The following is a 23,464-nucleotide window of genomic DNA, read 5'->3' on the forward strand; positions in this document are numbered from 1 at the left end:
GAGAGGTTCCATAGCAGAGAATCTGGCTTCCCGTCACCCACCACTGGAACAGTCCATTCTCAGATATTTAGGCCCCGGCACCCAGGCAGAGGAGAGAGGTCCCGTAACAGAGAATCTGTCTTCATGTCAGCAGAGAATTAGTCTGCATGTCATAGCAGAGAATGAGGCTTCACGTCAGCCACCACTGCAACAGTCCATTGGCATATATTTAGGCCTAGCACACAGGCAGAGGAGAGAGGTCCCGTAACAGAGAATCTGGCTTCATGTCAGCAGAGAATCAGTCTGCATGTCATAGCAGAGAATGAGGCTTCACGTCAGCCACCACTGCAACAGTCCATTGGCATATATTTAGGCCCAGCACACACACAGGCAGAGGAGAGAGGTCCCGTAACAGAGAATCTGTCTTCATGTCAGCAGAGAATTAGTCTGCATGTCATAGCAGAGAATGAGGCTTCACGTCACCCACCACTGCAACAGTCCATTGGCATATATTTAGGCCTAGCACACAGGCAGAGCAGAGAGGTCCCGTAACAGACAATCTGGCTTCATGACAGCAGAGAATCAGTCTGCATGTCATAGCAGAGAATGAGGCTTCACGTCACCCACCACTGCAACAGTCCATTGGCATATATTTAGGCCTAGCACACAGGCAGAGGAGAGAGGTCCCGTAACAGAGAATCTGTCTTCATGTCAGCAGAGAATCAGTCTGCATGTCATAGCAGAGAATGAGGCTTCACGTCAGCCACCACTGCAACAGTCCATTGGCATATATTTAGGCCCAGCACCCAGGCAGAGGAGGGAGGTCCCGTAACAGAGAATCTGTCTTCATGTCAGCAGAGAATTAGTCTGCATGTCATAGCAGAGAATGAGGCTTCACGTCAGCCACCACTGCAACAGTCCATTGGCATATATTTAGGCCCAGCACACAGGCAGAGGAGAGAGGTCCCGTAACAGAGAATCTGGCTTCATGTCAGCAGAGAATCAGTCTGCATGTCATAGCAGAGAATGAGGCTTCACGTCAGCCACCACTGCAACAGTCCATTGGCATATATTTAGGCCCAGCACACACACAGGCAGAGGAGAGAGGTCCCGTAACAGAGAATCTGGCTTCATGTCAGCAGAGAATCAGTCTGCATGTCATAGCAGAGAATGAGGCTTCACGTCAGCCACCACTGCAACAGTCCATTGGCATATATTTAGGCCCAGCACCCAGGCAGAGGAGGGAGGTCCCGTAACAGAGAATCTGTCTTCATGTCAGCAGAGAATTAGTCTGCATGTCATAGCAGAGAATGAGGCTTCACGTCAGCCACCACTGCAACAGTCCATTGGCATATATTTAGGCCCAGCACACACACAGGCAGAGGAGAGAGGTCCCGTAACAGAGAATCTGGCTTCATGTCAGCAGAGAATCAGTCTGCATGTCATAGCAGAGAATGAGGCTTCACGTCAGCCACCACTGCAACAGTCCATTGGCATATATTTAGGCCCAGCACACACACAGGCAGAGGAGAGAGGTCCCGTAACAGAGAATCTGGCTTCATGTCAGCAGAGAATCAGTCTGCATGTCATAGCAGAGAATGAGGCTTCACGTCAGCCACCACTGCAACAGTCCATTGGCATATATTTAGGCCCAGCACACACACAGGCAGAGGAGAGAGGTCCCGTAACAGAGAATCTGGCTTCATGTCAGCAGAGAATCAGTCTGCATGTCATAGCAGAGAATGAGGCTTCACGTCAGCCACCACTGCAACAGTCCATTGGCATATATTTAGGCCCAGCACACACACAGGCAGAGGAGAGAGGTCCCGTAACAGAGAATCTGTCTTCATGTCAGCAGAGAATTAGTCTGCATGTCATAGCAGAGAATGAGGCTTCACGTCACCCACCACTGCAACAGTCCATTGGCATATATTTAGGCCTAGCACACAGGCAGAGCAGAGAGGTCCCGTAACAGACAATCTGGCTTCATGACAGCAGAGAATCAGTCTGCATGTCATAGCAGAGAATGAGGCTTCACGTCACCCACCACTGCAACAGTCCATTGGCATATATTTAGGCCTAGCACACAGGCAGAGCAGAGAGGTCCCGTAACAGACAATCTGGCTTCATGTCAGCAGAGAATCAGTCTGCATGTCATAGCAGAGAATGAGGCTTCACGTCACCCACCACTGCAACAGTCCATTGGCATATATTTAGGCCTAGCACACAGGCAGAGCAGAGAGGTCCCGTAACAGACAATCTGGCTTCATGACAGCAGAGAATCAGTCTGCATGTCATAGCAGAGAATGAGGCTTCACGTCACCCACCACTGCAACAGTCCATTGGCATATATTTAGGCCTAGCACACAGGCAGAGCAGAGAGGTCCCGTAACAGACAATCTGGCTTCATGTCAGCAGAGAATCAGTCTGCATGTCATAGCAGAGAATGAGGCTTCACGTCACCCACCACTGCAACAGTCCATTGGCATATATTTAGGCCTAGCACACAGGCAGAGCAGAGAGGTCCCGTAACAGACGATCTGGCTTCATGTCAGCAGAGAATCAGTCTGCATGTCATAGCAGAGAATCAGGCTTCACGTCAGCCACCACTGCAACAGTCCATTGTCATAAATTTAGGCCCAGCACCCAGGCAGAGGAGAGAGGTCCCGTAACAGACAATCTGGCTTCATGTCAGCAGAGAATTAGTCTGCATGTCATAGCAGAGAATCAGGCTTCATGTCAGCCACCACTGCAACAGTCCATTGGCATATATTTAGGCCTAGCACACAGGCAGAGGAGAGGTTCATTCAACTTTGGGTAGCATCGCAATATAATGGTAAAATGAAAATAAAAATAGGATTGAATGAGGAAGTGCCCTGGAGTCCAATAATATATGGTTATGGGGAGGTAGTTAATGTCTAATCTGGACAAGGGACGGACAGGTCCTGTGGGATCCATGCCTGGTTCATTTTTATGAACGTCAGCTTGTCCACATTGGCTGTAGACAGGCGGCTGCGTTTGTCTGTAATGACGCCCCCTGCCGTGCTGAATACACGTTCAGACAAAACGCTGGCTGCCGGGCAGGCCAGCACCTCCAAGGCATAAAAGGCTAGCTCTGGCCACGTGGACAATTTAGAGACCCAGAAGTTGAATGGGGCCGAACCATCAGTCAGTACGTGGAGGGGTGTGCACACGTACTGTTCCACCATGTTAGTGAAATGTTGCCTCCTGCTAACACGTTGCGTATCAGGTGGTGGTGCAGTTAGCTGTGGCGTGTTGACAAAAGTTTTCCACATCTCTGCCATGCTAACCCTGCCCTCAGAGGAGCTGGCCGTGACACAGCTGCCTTGGCGACCTCTTGCTCCTCCTCTGCCTTGGCCTTGGGCTTCCACTTGTTCCCCTGTGACATTTGGGAATGCTCTCAGTAGCGCGTCTACCAACGTGCGCTTGTACTCGCACATCTTCCTATCACGCTCCAGTGCAGGAAGTAAGGTGGGCACATTGTCTTTGTAGCGTGGATCCAGCAGGGTGGCAACCCAGTAGTCCGCACAGGTTAAAATGTGGGCAACTCTGCTGTCGTTGCGCAGGCACTGCAGCATGTAGTCGCTCATGTGTGCCAGGCTGCCCAGGGGTAAGGACAAGCTGTCCTCTGTGGGAGGCGTATCGTCATCGTCCTGCCTTTCCCCCCAGCCACGCACCAGTGATGGACCCGAGCTGCGTTGGGTGCCACCCCGCTGTGACCATGCTTCATCCTCATCCTCCTCCACCTCCTCCTCATCCTCGTCCTCCTCGTCCTCCAGTAGTGGGCCCTGGCTGGCCACATTTGTACCTGGCCTCTGCTGTTGCAAAAAACCTCCCTCTGAGTCACTTCGAAGAGACTGGCCTGAAAGTGCTAAAAATGACCCCTCTTCCTCATCCTCCTCCTCCTCCTCCTGGGCCACCTCCTGTTCCATCATCGCCCTAAGTGTTTTCTCAAGGAGACATAGAAGTGGTATTGTAACGCTGATAACGGTGTCATCGCCACTGGCCATGTTGGTGGAGTACTCGAAACAGCGCAACAGGCCCAGTCATGGAGGCCCAGTCATTGGTGGTGAAGTGGTGCTGTTCTGTAGTGCGACTGACCCGTGCGTGCTGCAGCTGAAACTCCACTATGGCCTGCTGCTGCTCGCACAGTCTGTCCAGCATGTGCAAGGTGGAGTTCCACCTGGTGGGCACGTCGCATATGAGGCGGTGAGCGGGAAGGCCGAAGTTACGCTGTAGCGCAGACAGGCGAGCAGCGGCAGGATGTGAACGCCGGAAGCGCGAACAGACGGCCCGCACTTTATGCAGCAGCTCTGACATGTCGGGGTAGTTGTGAATGAACTTCTGCACCACCAAATTCAGCACATGCGCCAAGCAAGGGATGTGCGTCAAATTGGCTAGTCCCAGAGCTGCAACGAGATTTCGCCCATTATCACACACCACCAGGCCGGGCTTGAGGCTCACCGGCAGCAACCACTCGTCGGTCTGTTGTTCAATACCCCGCCACAACTCCTGTGCGGTGTGGGGCCTGTCCCCCAAACATATGAGTTTCAGAATGGCCTGCTGACGTTTACCCCGGGCTGTGCTGAAGTTGGTGGTGAAGGTGTGTGGCTGACTGGATGAGCAGGTGGAAGAAGAGGAGGAGGAAGCCGAGAAGGAGGAGGTGGCAACAGGAGGCAAAGAATGTTGCCCTGCGATCCTTGGCGGCGGCAGGACGTGCGCCAAACAGCTCTCCGCCTGGGGCCCAGCTGCCACTACATTTACCCAGTGTGCAGTTAGGGAGATATAGCGTCCCTGGCCGTGCTTACTGGTCCACGTATCTGTGGTTAGGTGGACCTTGCTACAGATGGCGTTGCGCAGTGCACACTTGATTTTATCGGATACTTGGTTGTGCAGGGAAGGCACGGCTCTCTTGGAGAAGTAGTGCCGGCTGGGAACAACATACTGTGGGACAGCAAGCGACATGAGCTGTTTGAAGCTGTCTGTGTCCACCAGCCTAAATGACAGCATTTCATAGGCCAGTAGTTTAGAAATGCTGGCATTCAGGGCCAGGGATCGAGGGTGGCTAGGTGGGAATTTACGCTTTCTATCAAATGTTTGTGAGATGGAGAGCTGAACGCTGGCGTGTGACATGGTTGAGACGCTTGGTGACGGAGGTGGTGGTGGTGGTGTTGGTGGTACATCCCCTGTTTGCTGGGCGGCAGGTGCCAACGTTCCTCCAGAGGCGGAGGAAGAGGCCGAGGCGGCAGCAGCAGAATAGGCCGAGGCGGCAGCAGCAGAAGAGGTAGCAGGGGGAGCCTGAGTGACTTCCTTGGTTTTAAGGTGTTTACTCCACTGCAGTTCATGCTTTGCATGCAGGTGCCTGGTCATGCAGGTTGTGCTCAGGTTCAGAACGTTAATGCCTCGCTTCAGGCTCTGATGGCACAGCGTGCAAACCACTCGGGTCTTGTCGTCAGCACATTGTTTGAAGAAGTGCCATGCCAGGGAACTCCTTGAAGCTGCCTTTGGGGTGCTCGGTCCCAGATGGCGGCGGTCAGTAGCAGGCGGAGTCTCTTGGCGGCGGGTGTTCTGCTTTTGCCCACTGCTCCCTCTTTTGCTACGCTGTTGGCTCGGTCTCACCACTGCCTCTTCCTCCGAACTGTGAAAGTCAGTGGCACGACCTTCATTCCATGTGGGGTCTAGGACCTCATCGTCCCCTGCATCGTCTTCCACCCAGTCTTGATCCCTGACCTCCTGTTCAGTCTGCACACTGCAGAAAGACGCAGCAGTTGGCACCTGTGTTTCGTCATCATCAGAGACATGCTGAGGTGGTATTCCCATGTCCTCATCATCAGGAAACATAAGTGGTTGTGCGTCAGTGCATTCTATGTCTTTCACCGCTGGGGAAGGGCTAGGTGGATGCCCTTGGGAAACCCTGCCAGCGGAGTCTTCAAACAGCATAAGAGACTGCTGCATAACTTGAGGCTGAGACAGTTTCCCTGGTATGCATGGGGGTGATGTGACAGACTGATGGGGTTGGTTTTCAGGCGCCATCTGTGCGCTTTCTGCAGAAGACTGGGTGGGAGATAATGTGAACGTGCTGGATCCACTGTCGGCCACCCAATTGACTAATGCCTGTACCTGCTCAGGCCTTACCATCCTTAGAACGGCATTGGGCCCCACCATATATCGCTGTAAATTCTGGCGGCTACTGGGACCTGAGGTAGTTGGTACACTAGGACGTGTGGATGTGGCAGAACGGCCACGTCCTCTCCCAGCACCAGAGGGTCCACTAACACCACCACGACCATGTCCACGTCCGCGTCCCTTACTAGATGTTTTTCTCATTGTTATGGTTCACCACAACAACAAATATATTATTTGGCCCAATGTATTGTATTCAAATTCAGCGGGATATAAATTTGAGGCCTAGTATTTAGGCGCTGGGTGACCGGTATGGATTTAGTGACAGAATTAGACTTGGAAATGCACAGAAGCGTGTGTGTGAAGTTATTCTGAATGACCCAATGTGCACCTTGAATATTATATACCCTTTTTGGGATAGATTTCAAATAGCTCTGATATAGCAGGAACCACTAAATTATGAAATTGCTAAATTGGGAATTGTACTTCAACCCAGAACAAAAAATGTGCTTTGACGGGCACTAAATAACTTTCCCAGCTACAACAGTACAGCGGTAACGAGAGATTTAGAGGGATTTAAATTTGAGGCCTAGTATTTAGGCGCTGGGTGACAGGTATGGGTTTAGTGACAGAATTAGACTTGGAAATACACAGTAGCGGGTGTGTGTGAAGTTATTCTGAATGACCCTATGTGCACCTTCAATATTATATACCCTTTTTGGGATAGATTTCAAATAGCTCTGATATAGCAGAAACCACTAAATTATGAAATTGCTAAATTGGGAATTGTACTTCAACCCAGAACAAAAAATGTGCTTTGACGGACACTAAATATCTTGCCCAGCAACAACAGTACAGCGGTGGGTAACGAGAGATTTAGAGGGATTTAAATTTGAGGCCTAGTATTTAGGCGCTGGGTCACCGGTATGGATTTAGTGACAGAATTAGACTTGGAAATACACAGTAGCGGGTGTGTGTGAAGTTATTCTGAATGACCCTATGTGCACCTTCAATATTATATACCCTTTTAGGGATAGATTTCAAATAGCTCTGATATAGCAGAAACCACTAAATTATGAAATTGCTAAATTGGGAATTGTACTTCAACCCAGAACAAAAAATGTGCTTTGACGGACACTAAATATCTTGCCCAGCAACAACAGTACAGCGGTGGGTAACGAGAGATTTAGAGGGATTTAAATTTGAGGCCTAGTATTTAGGCGCTGGGTCACCGGTATGGATTTAGTGACAGAATTAGACTTGGAAATGCACAGAAGCGTGTGTGTGAAGTTATTCTGAATGACCCTATGTGCACCTTCAATATTATATACCCTTTTAGGGATAGATTTCAAATAGCTCTGATATAGCAGAAACCACTAAATTATGAAATTGCTAAATTGGGAATTGTACTTCAACCCAGAACAAAAAATGTGCTTTGACGGACACTAAATATCTTGCCCAGCAACAACAGTACAGCGGTGGGTAACGAGAGATTTAGAGGGATTTAAATTTGAGGCCTAGTATTTAGGCGCTGGGTGACAGGTATGGGTTTAGTGACAGAATTAGACTTGGAAATACACAGTAGCGGGTGTGTGTGAAGTTATTCTGAATGACCCAATGTGCACCTTCAATATTATATACCCTTTTTGGGATAGATTTCAAATAGCTCTGATATAGCAGGAACCACTAAATTATGAAATTGCTAAATTGGGAATTGTACTTCAACCCAGAACAAAAAATGTGCTTTGACGGACACTAAATATCTTGCCCAGCAACAACAGTACAGCGGTGGGTAACGAGAGATTTAGAGGGATTTAAATTTGAGGCCTAGTATTTAGGCGCTGGGTCACCGGTATGGATTTAGTGACAGAATTAGACTTGGAAATGCACAGAAGCGTGTGTGTGAAGTTATTCTGAATGACCCAATGTGCACCTTCAATATTATATACCCTTTTAGGGATAGATTTCAAATAGCTCTGATATAGCAGAAACCACTAAATTATGAAATTGCTAAATTGGGAATTGTACTTCAACCCAGAACAAAAAATGTGCTTTGACGGACACTAAATATCTTGCCCAGCAACAACAGTACAGCGGTGGGTAACGAGAGATTTAGAGGGATTTAAATTTGAGGCCTAGTATTTAGGCGCTGGGTCACCGGTATGGATTTAGTGACAGAATTAGACTTGGAAATGCACAGAAGCGTGTGTGTGAAGTTATTCTGAATGACCCTATGTGCACCTTCAATATTATATACCCTTTTAGGGATAGATTTCAAATAGCTCTGATATAGCAGAAACCACTAAATTATGAAATTGCTAAATTGGGAATTGTACTTCAACCCAGAACAAAAAATGTGCTTTGACGGACACTAAATATCTTGCCCAGCAACAACAGTACAGTGGTGGGTAACGAGAGATTTAGAGGGATTTAAATTTGAGGCCTAGTATTTAGGCGCTGGGTCACCGGTATGGATTTAGTGACAGAATTAGACTTGGAAATGCACAGAAGCGTGTGTGTGAAGTTATTCTGAATGACCCTATGTGCACCTTCAATATTATATACCCTTTTAGGGATAGATTTCAAATAGCTCTGATATAGCAGAAACCACTAAATTATGAAATTGCTAAATTGGGAATTGTACTTCAACCCAGAACAAAAAATGTGCTTTGACGGACACTAAATATCTTGCCCAGCAACAACAGTACAGCGGTGGGTAACGAGAGATTTAGAGGGATTTAAATTTGAGGCCTAGTATTTAGGCGCTGGGTGACAGGTATGGGTTTAGTGACAGAATTAGACTTGGAAATACACAGTAGCGGGTGTGTGTGAAGTTATTCTGAATGACCCAATGTGCACCTTCAATATTATATACCCTTTTTGGGATAGATTTCAAATAGCTCTGATATAGCAGGAACCACTAAATTATGAAATTGCTAAATTGGGAATTGTATTTCAACCCAGAACAAGAAATGTGCTTGAACGGACACTAAATAACTCGCCCAGCTACAGCACTAGGGACAGATTTAGCTGGATATAAATTTGAGGCCTAGTATTTAGGCGCTGGGTGACCGGTATGGATTTAGTGACAGAATTAGACTGGGATATGGCCAAAAAATGAACAGACTATTGCTGGTTAAATGCACTTGGTGTGACAGCTTCACCCTGATGTAGGCTTTAGCCAAAAAACAACCACACCATTGAGGGTTAAATGCACTTGGTGACAGGCGCAGCTTGCCCCTGATTTTGTATATGGCCAAAAAATGAACAGACTATTGCTGGTTAAATGCACTTGGTGTGACAGCTTCACCCTGATGTAGGCTTTAGCCAAAAAACAACCACACCATTGAGGGTTAAATGCACTTGGTGACAGGCGCAGCTTGCCCCTGATTTTGTATATGGCCAAAAAATGAACAGACTATTGCTGGTTAAATGCACTTGGTGTGACAGCTTCACCCTGATGTAGGCTTTAGCCAAAAAACAACCACACCATTGAGGGTTAAATGCACTTGGTCGCAGCTTGTGCTGGCACACCACAAGACACAAAATGGCCGCCGATCACCCCAGAAAAATGAGACTGACAAACGGTCTGTGCAGCCTAAAAACAGTGAGCAATTGAGGATCAGCAGCTCAATGATCCACAGCTGCAGATCGATCAGTTAATCAAGTCCTTTGGAGGAGTTAATCTGCCTAATCTCGCCCTACTGTCGCAGCCGCAACCTCTCCCTACGCTAATCAGAGCAGAGTGACGGGCGGCGCTATGTGACTCCAGCTTAAATAGAGGCTGGGTCACATGGTGCTCTGGCCAATCACAGCCATGCCAATAGTAGGCATGGCTGTGATGGCCTCTTGGGGCAAGTAGTATGACGCTTGTTGATTGGCTGCTTTGCAGCCTTTCAAAAAGCGCCAAGAAAGCGTCACAAAAGCGCGAAGAAAGCGACGAACACCGAACCCGAACCCGGACTTTTACGAAAATGTCCGGGTTCGGGTCCGTGTCACGGACACCCCAAAATTCGGTACGAACCCGAACTATACAGTTCGAGTTCGCTCATCCCTACTTACAACTAAAACCTTCTTCAAGCCTACAGATAGAAATGGCTATATTGATGCCACTAGTTGTCATTATAGCCCATGGCTACAGGGGATCCCCAAGAGTCAGCTCCAACGCATAAAAAGAAATTGCTCCCACCAGGCAGACTATGAGACACAGAGTGAGATCATTGTAAATAGGTTCAAAGAAAAGGGTTATAATGAGGAGGTGCTACAAGATCAAAGAAGGGTAATTAGTGAAAACCAAGGTGGAATAAAAACTGCTAGAAAGGAAAACACTGATAGATTCAAGTGGGCATTTAAAACTGTGTATTCAGCTTCTTGTCCTGAGATCAAGCAGGCAATCAGGAAGAACTGGAGAATATTGAAGAATGACAAGGTCATTGGGCCTCTGATCCCAAACAAACCACCTTTTATTTTTAAGAGGGCACCCACTGTACGGAACAAAATAGTAAGAGGATGTCTAAAAGCAAAGACCAAAAAGTCCACCAAAAATAACTTTGTGTGGTGTGGTTTTTGTTTGGGTTGCAAAAATAGATCCATAATGGATAAAAAGTGTAGTACTCAGAATACTATATCTTCCTGCTCCAATCAAAATGAATTGCGCATGAGAGGACAATTATCTTGTGAGTCCGCAGGGGTAATCTATGTTTTAGAGTGCCCCTGCGGGCTACAATATGTTGGTAGAACCTTAAGAAAATTAAAAACTAGGATTGGTGAACATATAGGCAATATAAAACGGGGTCTTGAGTCACACAGTGTATCTGCACACTTTAAAAGAGTCCACCAGAAGAATCCTGCCGGTCTAAGATTTGTTGGAGTTGAACATGTGCAGAAAAATTGGAGAGGTGGGGATGCGGTACAACAGATCAATAAAATTGAGGCAAAATGGATATATGAACTGAATACCCTGCAACCTAAAGGCCTAAATATAGAATGGGACATGAAGGCAGTTAGCATGTATTGAACGTGATCACCAGTTTAGATATCTTCAAGTGTCCATCAGCTGCTCCTTATTTAGTATATGTAGGAAAATAGGTGGTTCAGGTACAGGGTGGGTTAATAGAGGTTTTAGCGTGGGGTATTTATTAGGTAGTCCTTAGCACATTAACAGTTTCCATGACATAGGTGTTTTTTTTTTATAAAAGTAGGTATTGGGGTTATCATAATTCCTTTTATTGTATGAAATGTGTAGAAAATATAATGAAGTATGACACCTAGATTATATGTGTGGCTCATGTCCAACTCAGAGCAAACACTGACACTTTAATGTGATGCTTTAATGTGTTAGTTGAAGTCATGTACCTAGCGATGTGTTGGCGATTTTTCATATAAAAAATAAATAAATCTTCATACGATTTTATTGTATGTTTTAAAAGGGTCGATTTTATCATGCAATTTTAAATAATCGAATGTTTATTGAATGTATGCTATTTTACAATGCGATTTTAAATAATCAAATATTTATCAAATGGATACGATTTAAATAATCAAATGTTTATTGAATGTATACGATCCTATAATGCGATTTTAAATAGTCGAATGTTTATCGAATGTATACGATTTAAATTATCGAATGTTTATCGAATGTATAAGATTATATGTGAATCGGAATTCAGGAAACAGGATCTGACATAAGAGTTGGGAGGTATAAGAACACAGCTTTGGCTGATTAGTTTGTAACGCCCCAGGTGAAGCAAAGGCGAAACCCGGGTCGGGCATCTACACACACTTTTTCCCTATTGATGTTTGTAAGTACAATAAACCTTACTGAATATTAAACACCCTGGGTATTGCACTATGTTCTGTTTCTCCTGAAGGAGAGGAGGAAAGAAACTTTGCAGGTCGGTATCGGGTTTGTTATTGGAGATGTGCCTGTAACATCGTGGAATCTCCATAGAATCTTCCTGTGAGTGAAACGCCTGCCTGTGGAAACCTAGCGCGGACCCATACATATGTACTTTGGCTGATTTTCTGGAGAAGGGACTTACTCCAATTTCTGGGACTGCTGCTTCACTTCTTCCTGATATCACACAGAAATTTTCTTTGTGTCTAACATCAAAGTTACACAGAGGAGTATCTCTGTCTGCCTCTATCACCAAGAAATCGTTTATGGCCTCTCTCTGTTCATATAATCGATCCAACATATGGAGGGTGGAATTCCAACAGGTGAAAGCATCTCATATTGGCCTATGTTGGGGGATGCCGTTCTGCCAGTGCAGCTCAAGGAGGGTGTACGTTCCTCCCCTGTTTGACTCTGTTCGCCAAGGCAAACTAGGTGCATAACAGCGAGAAACTGCCGTGCCCTACACATCTGGTATGCTGGAGGAGCACTGTGAATTGTCCCTGCAGTGGAGGCCGATGACACAGTGGAGGATGAGGAGGCAGGGGCGGACATTGTAGCATGACCAAGGGAGTAAGAATGTGGAGGTGGAAGCAGTGTCACCTGGATAAGTGGCTGGTGTGGCTGGGCAGGAACCACATTTACCTAGTGGGCCGTAAAAGACATACATTGTCCTTGACAGTAGTAATAGCTCCACACGTTGGTGCTGCTGTGCACTTTGGCAGACACTGACAGGCTCAAGGACTGGCCCACCTTCTTTTCTACATATGTGTGTGCAGGGCTGGTACTGCCTTTTTGGCAAAGAAAGATGATTATTACTTTTGGCAAAGAAAGATGATAATTACAGAAATTAGATTTTCCATTTAGCCTCCACAACAGTACTAAGCAGGAGGGTTACCCCACCTCCCAGGGACAGGAAACAATGTGGAGAACCAACCTTTATAAGGGACGTCGAAAGTTGTCATAAGAAATCAGAAGGGTGGGAAATACGAGTGCTGTTGTGGAGGTCAAATGGAAAATCAAATTACCGGTAAGTAATTATCATCTTTTCCATGCGCCTCCCCAACAGCACTAAGCAGGAGGATTATCAGAGACACCATCAAGCCTTTTATGGTGGGACCACCACAGACAGGACTTTGCGTCCAAAGGAGAGGTCCTTGTTGGAGGTAATTTCCATTCTATAGTGTTTGAAAAATGTGTTTGGGCAAGACCAGGTGGCCGCCTAACATATCTGATTTAGGGAGGCAGAAGCATTTTCCGCCCAGGAGGTAGAAACAGCCCAGGTGGAATGGGCCGTTAGCTGAGATGGAGGAGAAGAACCTCTTTCCTTGTATGCCCTGGAAATAATTGTTTTTATCCTGCAAGAGATTTTTAGAGGCTCCTAGGCCCTTATTGTTCCCTGCATATTGGATCAGCAGGCAGCTAGACTTCCTAAAGTCCATTGTGGCTTCTAGGTAGGCCAGGACACATCTTCTAATGTCCAAATTATGGAATTTGGCTTCCTTTTCAGTCTTGGCCTGTGGACAGAAGGTAGACAAAGAGATCTGTTGGTCACAATAAAACTTAGAGAACACCTTAGGTAGAAAAGAAGGTTAATGTTTTAGTATTATTCTGTCGTCTAGCACTGTCAAGTATGGTGGACAGTAGGACAAGGCTTGGATTTCGCCTATACTTCAAGCGGAGGTGATGGCGATTAAGAATGCAGTTTTCATAGAGAGCAGGCTAAGAGGTATCTCTGAGAGGGGTTCAAAAGGAGGGACCAAGAGAAACAGAAAGGACCAGGTTAAAGTCCCACAAAGGAACCATGGTTCTGACTGTAGGTTTCAGCCTACTGGCACCCTTAAAGAAGCGCCGGATTAGAGGTACCTCCGCTAGCTTAGATTCTAAAGCGGCACTAAGGGCTGCTATCTGAACTTTCAGAGCACTAACACTTAAACTGCTTTCAAGACCTTTCTGGAGAAATTCTAGAATTGTTTTAATTTCAGTTTTTTTCTGAAGGATCCCAGCAACGCTCTGAAAATCGCAAAAAGGCTTAACAGACCCTAAGGTACATTTTTGAGGTGATCGGCTTACGGCTGTACAAAGAGTGTTGATTACCGCATCTGATAGACCCCCTAGCTCTTAGGAGGGAACACTCAGTCTCCAGGCTGTCAGGTTCAGCTACCGGGCATCCGATGATGGACAGGGCCCTGAAGAAGAAGGTCCGGGATTTGATGAAGCATCCAGAAGTTCCCTTTGGCTAGGCTTAACAACAGGGGAAACCAAGTCCTCCTTGGCCAGAATGGGGCTACCAAGATTATGCGAAGAAGGGGAGCAGTAACGTTTTAAAACTTAGCTTTTAATGTGTCTATTCTCCCAAGGAGGGAGTAAAAGACCTCTTACAAACAGAAAACACAGAAAGACAGACAAGACCCCTGGAGAGTTGTGCCGCGCGTGTAGCGCTGCGCACCAACCCAGGTGTCGTCCTCCCTAGGCCTATGGTGGTTAACACAAGGGCCTATGTTGGGGGGACCATTTGATCCCTAGTATCTAAAACCTATGAGATGGTAGGGAATCAAGTAATCAAGAAATGGAAAGGTCTTACCAGTTCTTGAGAAGGCCTCACTTGAATAACCACATGTAATGGGTTAATACAGGAGGAGGTAGGTACTTCATCAGATGTCCAAAGGTTGAGGAAAATAAACATCCGAGGTGTCCAGATGGCCGGATATCAGAGTAGCCTCAAGAAAGAAACTGACCCTGATACCTCCCTACTTGACCTAACCTGGCCCTAGTGACCTAGCACGGGGTCCGTGCCCCGCAAGGGGTGTCCCCGTCCGGAACCTTGCCCTTTCAGGCTAGTCAGTAATCTAGCCCACCAGAATGTCCCATTTTGTCGCACAATCGAGGGGTTAATCTCTCCCCTTCTGGGAATGAGCTGTGTAGTAGCTACTCGGTCTATAACCTTATTTTCCTTGTTTAGCACCACCCCCTCCATCTGCAGTCTTTGCTGCAAGTGGCGCCTCGTACTGGGGCGGTTCGGGGATCCTTAGTCCACTCCCCCCTGAGTTGCGCCTATCGGGCGGGCCGGCAGGTGTAATGACGCACCCCCGTTTGGCCTGATCATGTGATTTGGTCCGGTCACGTGGGGCGGCGTCATACATGGTGCGAGCGCACTGACCGGCGTCCCTCCCCTTCCTTTCATTTAAATACAGCGCGCCTTTATACATGCGTCAGGCGTGCAATCTGTGACAGACGATGTGGTGAACCTCCATGCCGCCAACTCTGGACATTAGGTGACACCGCTCCAGTAGTTATGTGTGTACTTACTCGCACCCACTACCATGTGGGCAGCATGAGCATTTATACTTAGAGATTCACTTATACTGTGCCTGTCTATGTTTTCTATAGGTACACCACCACACATGTGTCACGGCTGGCGGTGGGGGAAACCCCCAGCCGTGCGGTGCCAGGAGATGATAGGGTTACCCCTTGGCCGGGACACCAAAGTTAGGGAGCAGGTCACCTCCTATTGCGTCCCTAACGCTGACCCTGTCTCCTATCAGTATGAGCCGACCTTGATGGTAGGAGGACTCATACGCCGGAACCTTACAGTCCCTACGAGCCCTCAAGTCGGCCCTGTACTAGGGGACAGAGTCAGACGCCCTACTCCTCCTAGGCACGGAGGAGCCGGGGTCTCAACGGCCAAGCAACACAGGGGGAACATCAACAGACATATGGAAATGACAGGTAAGTGAGACTAGTCCTGCACTTACCTGCCACAGACACACAAACCTGGAACCCATGAACAAGTGCTGATGTCCACAGCAACATAAAGGACACAGCACACACCAGACATTACACGGGAAACCAGGAAACCATAAGCTGCACTAACAAGATAACCCCACACACACCTAGATAACACCGTGAAACATAGTAATAACTGACAATGGTTTATGACCAGAAGGATGGTCCCCACCAGGCAGATGGAGGAGACAGGAGGCTGCTCCAGCCAGCATGGCTGAGAGCAACCTACTGAGCCCAGCCTGGGACTGAGGCTTTATAGGCCAAGAGGCCCCACCCAACGATCAGCACACACCCAGTGAAGTCACACACACTGGGAAGGGAGTTAACCCTTCCAGCAACACAGAAGGGAAACTCACATAAAGGGGAAAGCACACAACCTCACTCACCTGTCTCCGACGGCAACGGCATGCGTGGCAACCGTGTCCTCCAGAACAGCCAACAGGCCGAGACACTTCCACAGCATGCAAACATCGCCAGACGTTGCCGCGGACCACCGCAGGTGAAGGGAGGAGTCCAGGTGCATATAAAACATCACCTCGTGCACAACAAACAACACAAAGTGCACACAGATATACAAACGGGCATTCACACAAAACCCGTTGCCAAGGGCAACCGCACGCACACTTGTTGTCCGCGGCAACCGCACCTGAGGCAAACAACTAAGTGCCCCAGCTGCGGTTGACAAACTCCCAAACCGCGGGCAACAGCATGCGGCACCCAAGGAGTCACGACCATGACCAAGGGTCGTGACAACATGCCTCACACTGTCAACGGTCTATTCTGATGTGGACTAATTTCTTCTGATTAAATACCCCCATATATCTGCTACACTGAGATACCTAATACAGTGGCAATAATTAGACTGACAGGAGCCATAACACAAAGCCCTGTGTCCCCTGATGATTTATGGGGCCTTTGGCTTAATTAACTTAGGATATGTTATACTAAAGAAACGCGTCGGGACACGCTTACATATCATTAGATTCCTTTACGCTACTTTATGGTATTGAACTTAATATCTTCACCAGCCTTGATATTCAGCACCTACCCTTAGTCACCCTGTGATAGGGTTACCTAGGGATTCCATATCAGGGCAAGGTTCCAGACGGGGCCACCCCTTGCGGGGCACAGACCCCGTGCTAGGTCACTAGGGCCAGGTTAGGTCAAGTAGGGAGGTATCAGGGTAATTTTCTATCTTGAGGCTACTCTGATATCCGGCCATCTGGACACCTCGGATGTTTATTTTCCTCAACCTATGGACATCTGATGAAGTACCTACCTGCTCCCTGTGACCTCCTCCTGTATTAACCCATTACATGTGGTTATTCAAGTGATGCCTTCTCAAGAACTGGTAAGACCTTTCCATTTCTTGATTACTTGATTCCCTACCATCTCATAGGTTTTAGATACTAGGAATCAAATAGTCCCCCCAACATAGGCCCTTGTGTTAACCACCATAGGCCTAGGGAGGACGACACCTGGGTTGGTGCGCAGCGCTACACGCGCAGCACAACTCTCCAGGGGTCTTGTCTGTCTTTCTGTGTTTTCTGTTTGTAAGGGGTCTTTTACTCCCTCCTTGGGAGAATAGACACATTAAAAGCTAAGTTTTAAAACGTTACTGCTCCCCTTCTTTGCATATACTTTACCGTCCTGAGCGGTACCTAGGTGAACTGCCCCTGCAGTCAAATATCCTGGGAAGACATCATTTTTTTCTACTATTTATCCCCAGGGACATGGCGGGTTTTCTTGCGGCCGGCCTGGATAGGGAGACATGGTTAACAGAGGCTAAAACTGTATTTTCAAACCGGTCCTTTATCCAAAAGAAATATACCCCCACACTCAACGGGGCCTTTTCAGAACTCACTCACATCTATAAGGAACACATCAGCTCCTGGTGGGAGTTGCAGGGGTTAGAACACTACCTTAAACAAGGAATAGTGCCCCGGGGCCTCCGTATTTCCCTCGCACCAGCGTATCGTATCAGGAACCCAGAACTCCTGGTGAAGTGGGAAAAGGAAGCAACCAGCAGCTCCCTTAAGTTTATGCAACTTCTCATAGACGAAGAAAGGGCCATACTTGTGCGGTTGGACACAAATTTAGTGGAACAGATAGAGATTGTCAAGAAATTCCACTCTGACACAGAATTCAGCATTAAGGAGAGTCAACTGCAAACTACAATTTAGCGCTACCTATACCATCTTAAGGAGCGCAAACACAAGCAGTTTACTAGGGACTTACAGGATTTCAAAGATAACAAGGCATACTTGTTTCTTACGAATCCAGGTACGTCCCAAAAAACTGATCTGTCCTCCACTGATATGGAGGCCTCGGATACTGACAGGGATATATACCCTAGGAATAGAGGTCGGGGTAAGGGTGGCTATAGAGGTAAGAGACGGGGAGGAGGTAGATACAATACGGGCTAATTTTCAAATCAATCACAATGTCCCCCATCTACCCAGCCGCCCTCCTCTACACAGCCTTCTTCCTCCTCTCCTTTTTTAGAACAGGGGACACACTACCTGCTGCACAACCGAAATCCCACGTTACACAAAGCTTAAGATCGGAAGACGACAGGCTAGTTATCAACTTGTCCTCTCGCCTCCTGACCACTAAGGAGAACAGCCTCCTGAGAAAGGGACTCTCCTTTGTTCCGACCCAAAAGTATGATGTTTTTCGCTGGGTCAAGGATCTCCACCTTTTTTCCCGGAAGCTGAAATGGCACAAGCACTTTAGAGTTAAAGATCATAAAGAAAGTTGCGATCTGGGCATCCCGGTGGAGATCCTTGACGATGTCCATCTTTTGTACAATTTGGACACGGTACCCGCTGATTTGGAGGGGAGAGGTCCCTTTACAAATCTTAAGAAAAAGAGTACCAGAATGCCCCCAGTAGGGGAAGTTTCATGTATAGATGTCTTTATCAAGCAAACCGTAGCTGAACTCTGCTCTCTTGAATACACTGCCACTCGATTTAACTGTAGCAGAGAAAAAAGGGACATCATCAACTCACTTGAGGGCGATAAAAATATAATCATAAAGCCATCTGACAAGGGAGGAAACATTGTCCTCATGGACACTCCAGCATACAAATCAATGTGCTTGGCCATCCTGAATGACAAAGAGGGCTATGAAACCTTGCAGAATAACCCCACGCTGAGATTCCAGGGTGAATTATGTGCGATACTTGCCAGTGCCAACACTGCCCAACTCATCAATGGAGACAAATTTGAATTCCTCTATCCCCCTCATCCGGTGATAGCAACATTTTACTGTCTTCCCAAAGTCCATAAGGACACTACACCGATGAGGGGACGCCCCATCGTGTCAGGAGTGGGCAGTCTTTCACAGAATGCGGGCATTTATGTCGACCGTCTCCTTAGCCCATTTGTGGAAGCACTGCCCTCCTATATAAGAGATACTGGGGATCTTCTAACTAAACTGGAGCACATCTGTATAGAACCCGATTGGCTCCTGGCATCGATTGACGTCGAGGCACTATACTCCTCCATTCCCCACGACAAGGGCCTGGGGGCTGCTGCACACTTTCTAAGAGCAGGGGGGCGCCAGCATTCAGCACATAGCGATTTCGTCCTGGAGCTCCTGCAATTTGTCCTCACCAAGAATTTTTTCCTATTCGATGGCCGCACGTTCCACCAGCTATGGGGCACGGCGATGGACAGTTTTTGTGCGCCCTCATATTCCAATTTGCTCCTGGGCTGGTGGGAGGAAACAGTGGTGTTCGGAGACACGCCTTGCGAGTCTGCCAGACACGTTGCCCTTTGGTCTCGCTGCATAGATGACATTTTCATCCTGTGGAGCGGGACCGAAGGGCAGTTTGACAGCTTCGTCCAGGAGTTGAACATCAACTCTATTGGACTGAAGTTCACCTCCTCCATCATGAGGGATAACCTTCCCTTTTTAGATATCGCTATCTCTAGGGACGATGTGGGCGGTTTAAAGACAACAATTTACCGCAAACCAACAGCAACCAAATCACTATTGAGGTGGGATAGTTGCCACCCTGCACCGCTCAAACGTGGAATCCCCTTTGGCCAATACATCCGCCTTAGACGTAATTGTTCTGAACTCAGGGAATTTAAACAACAGGCACCCATCATGAGAGCTAGGTTCTTAGAACGTGGCTACCCAGATAGAATACTTAAACTAGCATATAAAAAGGCGATGGGACGTAGTAGAACTACTCGTCTACATCCCACCACAAGCCCCAACACAGATTCCACAAAAACAATAAGGATAATTGGCACCTTTGACTCATCCGCAAGCCAAGTAAAAGGCATTCTGGGTCGCAACTGGGAGACCCTTTTGATGGACCCCGACCTAGCCGAAATCCTGAGCCTGCACCCCTCGGTAACATTCAGAATGGGGGCCAACCTAAGGGACAAACTAGTACACAGCCACTTCAGTCCCGCTGTAACCCAAGGGACATGGCTGGACAGAAATACTATGGGTTGCTACAGATGCGGCCATTGTCGTTTTTGTGAATGGTTGGTCAAGCTGCAAATCCTTCGCGGCGAACCCTCCGGACAATGCCCACACGATCAAACAGTTTATTAACTGCCGCAGCGTAGGGGTGATATACCTACTCAGCTGCGAGTGTGGTCAACGTTATGTGGGCAAAACCCGGAGGGAACTCCGCAAAAGGATGAGCGAGCACCTAGGGGATATCCACAATGGAAGAGACACGCCGGTAGCCAGGCACGTCCTTTCGCTACACGGCGGTCGCACATCCGCTATTAAGTTTATGGGAATCGAACGGGTGAACAAACCATTTCGGGGGGGGGGGGGGCGACTGGGACAGACGGATCCTTCAGCGTGAATGCTGGTGGATCTTTAAACTTAATACAGACCATCCCCATGGTTTGAACGATCAAGTACATTTTGGCTGCTATATATAAATCTTTCTCACTCTTTATCACTGCACCGGTCATGTGCAGCTTTATTTAGTTATTTATTTATAGCGTTTCACTCATTTATCTGGAGTCTGTAATACCATGTCCTTTTGGTTAGCTGCCTGCCCCTTTTTCTCCTTTTCTTCCCTTTCAGGCTAGTCAGTAATCTAGCCCACCAGAATGTCCCATTTTGTCGCACAATCGAGGGGTTAATCTCTCCCCTTCTGGGGATGAGTTGTGTAGTAGCTACTCGGTCTATAACCTTATTTTCCTTGTTTAGCTCCACCCCCTCCATCTGCAGTCTTTGCTGCAAGTGGCGCCTTGTACTGGGGCAGTTCGGGGATCCTTAGTCCACTCCCGCCTGAGTTGCGCCCATCGGGCGGCCCAGCAGGCGTAATGACGCGGCTGCGTCACATTAGGTGCCTCCTTCTCGGCCTTACCCGTCAGCGCCGTGTCTTTCGACGCATGCGCCCTGTGGGAACGCCGCACCCCCGTTTGGCCCGATCATGTGATTTGGTCCGGTCACGTGGGGCGGCGTCATACATGGTGCGCTCGTACCGACAGGCGTCCCTCCCCTTCCTTTCATTTAAATACAGCGTGCCTTTATACATGCGTCAGGCGTGCAATCTGTGACAGACGATGCGGTGAACCTCCATGCCGCCAACTCTGGACATTGGGTGACACCGCTCCAGTAGTTATGTGAGTACTTACTCGCACCCACTACCATGTGGGCAGCACGAGCATTTATACTTAGACATTCACTTATACTGTGCCTGTCTATGTTTTCTATAGGTACACCACCACACATGCCTCACACTGTCAACGGTCTATTCTGATGTGGACTAATTTCTTCTGATTAAATACCCCCATATATCTGCTACACTGAGATACCTAATACAGTGGCAATAATTAGACTGACAGGAGCCATAACACAAAGCCCCGTGTCCCCTGATGATTTATGGGGCCTTTGGCTTAATTAACTTAGGATATGTTATACTAAAGAAACGCGTCGGGACACGCTTACATATCATTAGATTCCTTTACGCTACTTTATGGTATTGAACTTAATATCTTCACCGGCCTTGATATTCAGCACCCTACCCTTAGTCACCCTGTGATAGGGTTACCTAGGGATTCCATATCAGGGCAAGGTTCCGGACGGGGCCACCCCTTGCAGGGCACGGACCCCGTGCTAGGTCACTAGGGCCAGGTTAGGTCGAGTAGGGAGGTATCAGGGTCAGTTTCTATCTTGAGGCTACTCTGATATCCGGCTGTCTGGACACCTTGGATGTTTATTTTCCTCAACCTATGGACATCTGATGAAGTACCTACCTTCTCCCTGTGACCTCCTCCTGTATTAACCCATTACATGTGGTTATTCAAGTGATGCCTTCTCAAGAACTGGTAAGACCTTTCCATTTCTTTATTACTTGATTCCCTACCATCTCATAGGTTTTAGATACTAGGGATCAAATGCCCCCCCCCCAACATAGGCCCTTGTGTTAACCACCATAGGCCTAGGGAGGACGACACCTGGGTTGGTGCGCAGCGCTACACGCGCGGCACAACTCTCCAGGGGTCTTGTCTGTCTTTCTGTGTTTTCTGTTTGTAAGGGGTCTTTTACTCCCTCCTTGGGAGAATAGACACATTAAAAGCTAAGTTTTAAAACGTTACTGCTCCCCTTCTTTGCATATACTTTACCCTCCTGAGCGGTACCTAGGTGAACTGCCCCTGCAGTCAAATTTCCTTGAAATATCCTGGGAAGACACCATTTTTTTCTACTTTTTGTATACCAAGATTATGTTGCATCTGTCCTCCATTATTTTGGCTAGGGTTCTTGGTATTAGAGATCAGTGATGGCCAGTTCGCAGTGTTCACCAACGAACACATGCGGGCTGCCATCTTGACTCACAAGTCCGGTGATGCACAGGTAAGCAGGTCTGAAACAAATGTGGTCACCGGGAGCAGGCAGTTCTGAGAACAGCCCAATGAAGGCCCCCGGAGGCTGTTCTCGGATTTGCCAGATCCCGGTGGCCGCATTTGTTTCAGACTGTCTCGTGGCTAAGCACAGGTAAGGGCTTACCTGTGCATCGCCGGACTTGGGAGTTAAGATGGCAAACTGCATGTGTTCATTGGTGAACACTGCAAACTGGCCATCACTGTTAGAGATATAGGGGGGAAGGAATATAGTAGGCCCATTGGCCAAGGATTCGAGAATGCGTCCACCCCGTTTGGGCTGTCCCAAAAGGACAGGGAAAATAATTGTTCCACTTGCCTGTTCGCTTTGGAGGCAAAAAGATCCAGGATTGGAGTACCCCACTTTTCACACAGAATCTGAAAGACCCTCTTGTTCTGGGACCATTCTCCTGACTTTAGGGGTTGTGTGCTCAGATAGTCTGCCAGCTGATTTTATTTTCCTCTGAGATGGACCGCTGATATCGAGTTCATCCAGACCTGTGCCCAGGAGAACAAAAGTTAAGTTGTCTGGCTGAGGTTTTTGTTTCTCGTGCCCCCCTGCTTGTTTACATAGGCCACTGCTGTACTGTTGTCCAATAAAATGTTTATGTCTTTTTAATGTATGGTTGATTGAAAGGCTTTTAGGGCCTTGAAAATTCCTTGACATTCCCTCAAGTTTGAAGACATGGGCAGGTCCGATTGCTTCCAAACTCCCTGGACAACCAGGTCTTCTCAGTGAGCCCCCCAACCTAAACTGCTCGCATCAGTGGTGATCACAATTGGGTTCTGAGGTCT

This window comes from Bufo gargarizans, chromosome 3 (assembly GCF_014858855.1).
Source record: "Bufo gargarizans isolate SCDJY-AF-19 chromosome 3, ASM1485885v1, whole genome shotgun sequence".
Taxonomy (NCBI): Eukaryota; Metazoa; Chordata; class Amphibia; order Anura; family Bufonidae; genus Bufo; species Bufo gargarizans.